Source organism: Buteo buteo, unplaced genomic scaffold (genome assembly GCF_964188355.1).
Source record: "Buteo buteo unplaced genomic scaffold, bButBut1.hap1.1 HAP1_SCAFFOLD_83, whole genome shotgun sequence".
Taxonomy (NCBI): Eukaryota; Metazoa; Chordata; class Aves; order Accipitriformes; family Accipitridae; genus Buteo; species Buteo buteo.
The window spans coordinates 225,001-231,817 of record NW_027439247.1 but is presented as its reverse complement, the minus strand read 5'-3'; positions in this window follow the sequence as shown (position 1 = coordinate 231,817).

Below are 6,817 nucleotides of genomic sequence, written 5' to 3'. Positions count from 1 at the left end.
ACGTACGTACCTACCAGCGGATCGTCACGGATTGAATATGACTCGATTAGTAGTCACCAGTATTATAAATTACCGACTCCTAAAGTTTGATTGCGGCACTCCTTTAGGACCTTGCGACGCTCTTGGTTAACGTTAGCGTTCTCCGGCCCCTGCGTTATCGCGCATTAACTGTTCATTGGCCTCCGAGGGACGGCGGTCTCGCAGGCCTCTGAAGAAAGCCAGTCGGCTGCCTGACAAGCGGTCCCTGTGGCCGAGGCCGACTTAGCCGAGCATCCTCGGAGACGACGAGCTCGCGTGGCCGCCGTGCCGGCTGACCGGCCCGCCCCGGGGCCGTTTCCCCCCCGCTCCCCGTCGCCGAAGGAGCGCGCCCCCCGCCACCGCCTAAGGCCGCTGGGACCTTCCTCACCGCTCGAACGCATCCCGCCGGCGACGGAGCCGCTGATGCCCCTCTGTCGGAAGCGCGGCGCGCCTCTCCGGCAGCCCTGGCTGGGGCCCTGGAGCCCCAGGTCTCTGCCCAGGCCGAGGCACGCGGCTGCTGCTTTGCCAGGGACGGGTCCGACCGGGAGCCGAGCGCATCGCCCGTAGGCAGGCACGGGCGCAGGCCGGACGTCGAAGCGGCCGACCACCCGGGCTGTAACAGAGAAAGCGGCGTTAGCGACACCGTTACAAATCTTTCTCATTTCCACCTGCGTGCGCGCCCGCACCCCGCCAAAACAGGCCCCCGGCCCGAACGCCCACCGCCTGCTGCTGCAGCCGCTCACCCGCCCTTAGACACACGCACGCGCACGCACGCACTGCCCCCCCCCCATTCGAGTCCCCGCCCCAAACACCTCCCGCCCGCCACCGCACCCACTCGCACGGGGCTACACACGTGCGCACCCCCCCCCCCCGCAACCGGCCCCCCCCAGCCCAAACCCTCCACCCGCTGCCCCGCTCACAGTCGTGCGCTCAAAACGCACACGCGCGCAGCCCCCCCCCCCCCCCCGCCCGAAACAGGGCCCCGGGCCGACACCCCCCACCCCCGTCACCCCGGGCCCGCCGCTGCACGCACACACACACCGCCCCCCCGCCCTCCCGCCACGCAGTTCGCGCCGAGCCTGGCTGCCCCTGCTCCCCCCTTCCGCCACCAGGCTTGCCGCCCCCGGTGGTGGAAGGCGGGAGACTTTAGGACCCTGCGGCGTCCCTGCCGGCTCCGTGCCCGGGCGGGAGAGGGGAGCCCCCCCGGTGCCCTGCCGTCTCTAAACCCCAGCTGCCGAGTCCCTATCCTGCCGCACCCGTGGCCCCGCTCCCGCCTTTCTTTCTCAGCCAGCCACGCACTCGCCCTGCTCCACTCCCGCCCGCCGCCGCCGCGGGGGGAAAACTAAAGGACCGGGGGGGTGGGACGGGGACGGGGACGGGGACGGGGACGGGGGAGAGAAGTAAAAAAAATAAAACTCCAACCGATCCAAACAGAAGCCTTCTCCGAAAAGACACACCGTCCCCCCTCGCCAGCCTGCCTCTGCGCCAGGCTCCCCGCCTGCTCGCCAGCCGCTCTCGCCCTGCTGCACTCCTGCCCGCCCTCGCCGCGGGGGGAAAACTAAACGACCGGGGGGGACGGGACGGGGACGGGGACGGGGACGGGGACGGGGGAGAGAAGTAAAAAAAATAAAACTCCAACCGATCCAAACAGAAGCCTTCTCCGAAAAGACACACCGTCCCCCCTCGCCAGCCTGCCTCTGCGCCAGGCTCCCCGCCTGCTCGCCCTGCTCCACTCCTGCCCGCCCCCGCCGCGGGGGGAAAACTAAACGACCGGGGGGGGGGGGGGACGGGGACGGGGACGGGGACGGGGGAGAGAAGTAAAAAAAATAAAACTCCAACCGATCCAAACAGAAGCCTTCTCCGAAAAGACACACCGTCCCCCCTCGCCAGCCTGCCTCTGCGCCAGGCTCCCCGCCTGCTCGCCAGCCGCTCTCGCCCTGCTCCATTCCTGCCCGCCCCCGCCGCGGGGGGAAAACTAAACGACCGGGGGGGGGGGGACGGGGACGGGGACGGGGACGGGGGAGAGAAGTAAAAAAAATAAAACTCCAACCGATCCAAACAGAAGCCTTCTCCGAAAAGACACACCGTCCCCCCTCGCCAGCCTGCCTCTGCGCCAGGCTCCCCGCCTGCTCGCCAGCCGCTCTCGCCCTGCTCCACTCCTGCCCGCCCCCGCCGCGGGGGGAAAACTAAACGACCGGGGGGGGGGGGACGGGGACGGGGACGGGGACGGGGACGGGGACGGGGGAGAGAAGTAAAAAAAATAAAACTCCAACCGATCCAAACAGAAGCCTTCTCCGAAAAGACACACCGTCCCCCCTCGCCAGCCTACCTCTGCGCCAGGCTCCCCGCCTGCTCGCCAGCCGCTCTCGCCCCCCCTCTTTTCTAGCCTCCTTTCCCCGCCGCTGCTGCCGCCGCGACTGAGCAGCAGACCGTTGCCGTGGCGGGAAACACCACAGTTTCCGGGGGCCCCGTTGCCGGGCTGCAGACCACCCCACCCAGCCACCCGCCCCCCAACCCCCCGTCTCCAGGGCGCCGGAAAGTCTGTGATCGGGTGGGGCCGGGGGAGGGGGGGGGGGGGGGGCTGCACCTACTGGCCTGCAGGTCCGGGACTGCAGCGCGGGGAGGGAGGGGGAGCACACCGGTGCAGGGGTGCGTGTAGCTGTGTGTGCCTGCGTCGCGTTCTGTGTGTGTGTGTGTGTGTGTGTGCGCGCGCCTCTGAGCGCGCGTGTGTCACCGGGGGGGGGGGGGGGTGGCAGTGCCTGCAGGATCGCAGATATGTATTTTAAAGTATTTATTTTATTAAAAAAAGGAAAACGTCAAAAAAACACCAAAAAAAAACAGGCGGGGGGGGGGGGGGAGAAAAATTAAAAACAACCCCCCAAAAAAAGCCCAAGACCGCAAAAACCAAAACCAAAAGTCGGCGAGCACCCAGCAGCGCCGGGACCCGAACCTGAACCTGGCAAGGGGCTACCAGTCCTGAAGGCACCCAGTGAACAGCGAACTCGCGCCGGGGAGCCGGGCAGTTTGTGCCGGGGGCTGCCACCTCTGCCCGGACCCCGCCGACAGAATATGGTTGGGGGGGGGGGGGGGCAGCAGCGGAGCAGAGGGGCTGGCTGGTGTGGTGAAGCTGGCAAGTGCCTGGCAGCCACCGGCTCGGAATAGGTGCGTGCACGTGCATGAGAACGACGAGGGTGGGGGGGGGGGTGTGTGTGTGTCAGGAAACAAAAATTATTTTGAAAACTGGTTGTCGTTAATATTGTATTAATATTTCCCGCCGGAATCAATAAAGGTGAAATAACTCTTGCATCAGACAGTACGTTTAAACGTGCTCCCTTGGTGTAGAAGTGGTTCAAACTCGGGAAGGGGAGGGGGAAAGAAATGCCGTCCGGGAGAACCGGGAGAGGGTGGCCCTTTTAATCAGATTTGCTAAAATCTCAAAAGAAAGAAAAAAAAAAAAAAAAACGAAAAAAACGAACCAAAAACAGGCGCACCTGCCCCCCCCGCCCCCCCCCGCCCAAGGGGCACCGAACGGCTGCCAGGTCTACCCGGCTCCGCGGGCGGCCGCCAGGTCTACCCGGCTCCGGAGGCCGGCGCGGCCGCCGGCGGCGCCCGGAGGACGCGGGGTGTCGCTGCCGCAGCGGCCGGTGAAAAGGGCCGCCAGGTCTACCCGGCTCCGCGGGCGGCCGCCAGGTCTACCCGGCTCCGGAGGCCGGCGCGGCCGCCGGCGGCGCCCGGAGGACGCGGGGTGTCGCTGCCGCAGCGGCCGGTGAAAAGGGCCGCCAGGTCTACCCGGCTCCGCGGGCGGCCGCCAGGTCTACCCGGCTCCGGAGGCCGGCGCGGCCGCCGGCGGCGCCCGGAGGACGCGGGGTGTCGCTGCCGCAGCGGCCGGTGAAAAGGGCCGCCAGGTCTACCCGGCTCCGCGGGCGGCCGCCAGGTCTACCCGGCTCCGGAGGCCGGCGCGGCCGCCGGCGGCGCCCGGAGGACGCGGGGTGTCGCTGCCGCAGCGGCCGGTGAAAAGAGCCGCCAGGTCTACCCGGCTCCGCGGGCGGCCGCCAGGTCTACCCGGCTCCGGAGGCCGGCGCGGCCGCCGGCGGCGCCCGGAGGACGCGGGGTGTCGCTGCCGCAGCGGCCGGTGAAAAGAGCCGCCAGGTCTACCCGGCTCCGCGGGCGGCCGCCAGGTCTACCCGGCTCCGGAGGCCGGCGCGGCCGCCGGCGGCGCCCGGAGGACGCGGGGTGTCGCTGCCGCAGCGGCCGGTGAAAAGAGCCGCCAGGTCTACCCGGCTCCGGCGGGACTTAGCCGCATTTCGGGGGCGGGGAGGTAGACCTGATAGCCCCGCCACTTTCTCGGAGCTGGCCAAGGGGTCGCTGTTTTTCGCTGCCTCCAGTTACGTCATCGTAAAAGTCGGTGTCATTGGCGGGTCTCCCCGGTGGGCAGGGACGGCACTCTTGGAGCCGGCCGGGGGCGGGGACGTGATCTCCCGTACTATAGGAGGTAGTGGTGACTCGTGCACGGAGCAGCGCTAGTGAGCGGCTGCAAGGCTTACGGCTCAGCCGGCGAAGTGGAGCGCTGGGCGGCCGTTGTGGTGGTGGTTTTGCCTGGTGGTTCGGCTCGTTTTCTGTCTGTTCGGCCAGTTGGTCTCTCCCGGTGTTTTCCAAGTAAGCCAGCCGGGCGCCTGCGAGGGTCTGGCAGGCTGGCGGTGGCTGTTGACCCGAGTGGTGCGAGAGGTGCAAAGGTGGATTCCGCAGGGCATAGCCCGGTGGCCGGCGGCGGCCACCGGCACTCGAACGCTGGAAGACCGGGTGGAGCCGAGCCTGCCTCGGCTTTCCCCCGGCCCCGGAGGGCCCGATGATGGCAAAGGTGGAGCGCTGGTATATGCGAGGGCAGCTGCCCGTGAGCATCCAGCCCGCCGCGGCTGCCGCCGCCTCCTGAGGGCCTGGTGATGGGCGGGCGAGGTGGCGGCACCTCGTCCTTTGACTCTGGCCTTAAGCTGGAGCGGGCAGAGCGGCAGCCGGTCCCGGTGGCTGGCAGCCGGATGCAGACGGCTGGGGGTTCTCGTGCGTGCCGCAGCTTCCCCCCAGCCCCCGAGGGCCCGATGATGGCACAGGTGAGAGGCCGCAGCGCCTCGTCCTGTTTTTGCCGGCATGAGCCACGCGTGGGCGGCCTGTGGTGTCCGGCCTGCCCCGGCTTGCCTGGTTGCAGGAGGGCTCGGTGGAAAGGTCTGCAGCGCTCTACCGGGTTTAGAGGTGGCGGCACCTCATCGCGTTTTCTCCGGCCTTAAGCTGGAGCCCATGCACGAATTGGGCAGAGTGCAAGCGGCAGCCGGTCCCGGTGGCTGGCAGCCGGATGCAGACGGCTGGGGGTTCTCGTGCGTGCCGCAGCTTCCCCCCAGCCCCCGAGGGCCCGATGATGGCACAGGTGAGAGGCCGCAGCGCCTCGTCCTGTTTCTGCCGGCATGAGCCACGCGTGGGCGGCCTGTGGTGTCCGGCCTGCCCCGGCTTGCCTGGTTGCAGGAGGGCTCGGTGGAAAGGTCTGCAGCGCTGTACCGGGTTAGAGGTGGCGGCACCTCATCGCGTTTTCTCCGGCCTTAAGCTGGAGCCCATGCACGAATTGGGCAGAGTGCAAGCGGCAGCCGGTCCCGGTGGCTGGCAGCCGGATGCAGACGGCTGGGGGTTCTCGTGCGTGCCGCAGCTTCCCCCCAGCCCCCGAGGGCCCGATGATGGCACAGGTGAGAGGCCGCAGCGCCTCGTCCTGTTTCTGCCGGCATGAGCCACGCGTGGGCGGCCTGTGGTGTCCGGCCTGCCCCGGCTTGCCTGGTTGCAGGAGGGCTCGGTGGAAAGGTCTGCAGCGCTGTACCGGGTTAGAGGTGGCGGCACCTCATCGCGTTTTCTCCGGCCTTAAGCTGGAGCCCGCGAAGCGGGAAGAAAAGTGCGGCTGTACCTGGTGGCTGGCAAGTCGAACGCAGGCGGCTGGGGTTGTCTCGCTTCTGTGGCATTCCCCCAGGCCCCGAACACCCGTGCGCGGCATGGGTCCAGGTGCCTTTTTTTTCCCCGACGGCAAGCGGTTGCCTGTGGGGCGGGCAAAGACCGGCAGCCGGTGGCGGTTGCCGGCACTCGAACGCTGGAGGAGCTGGGGGAGTTGAGCCTGCTGTGGCCATCCCCCGGTCCCGTTACCTTCCTCAAGGGAATCGTTGTCTGGAGCCGGGTGGCCCGTGGCACCTCCCGCTCCACGATTTGACTGATCCAGACCCACAGGCAGCGCCCGCTGAGGCGTCCTCGGGTGCGTCGGAGAGCCTCCACGGCGGGCCGGCTCTGCCGGTGTTCAGGCCGTTGGAGCACCTCTCGCAGGCGTTGCCCTCACTCGCACGCAGAGCCCCCGCACCTGCCGTCCGCCCCCGGTTGGCGACGGGTGCGAGTGGCCGTCGCTGTCCCAGGACTCGTGGCCGTGGGGCCTCCGCTCCTTCCTCCGTTCCCTTCCCTTACTGATCGATGAGGCGTTTAGGGCGCGTCGGAGGGGCTTCCCGGCGGGCCGGCTCTGCCGGTGTTCAGGCCGGCGTTGCACCTCTCCGCAGACGTTGCCCTCTCACTCGCACGCAGAGCCCCCGCACCTGCCGTCCGCCCCCGGTTGGCGATGGGTGCGAGTGGCCGTCGCTGTCCCAGGACTCGTGGCCGTGGGGCCTCCGCTCCTTCCTCCGTTCCCTTCCCTTACTGATCGATGAGGCGTTTAGGGCGCGTCGGAGGGGCTTCCCGGCGGGCCGGCTCTGCCGGTGTTCAGGCCGGCGTTGCACCTCTCCGCAGACGT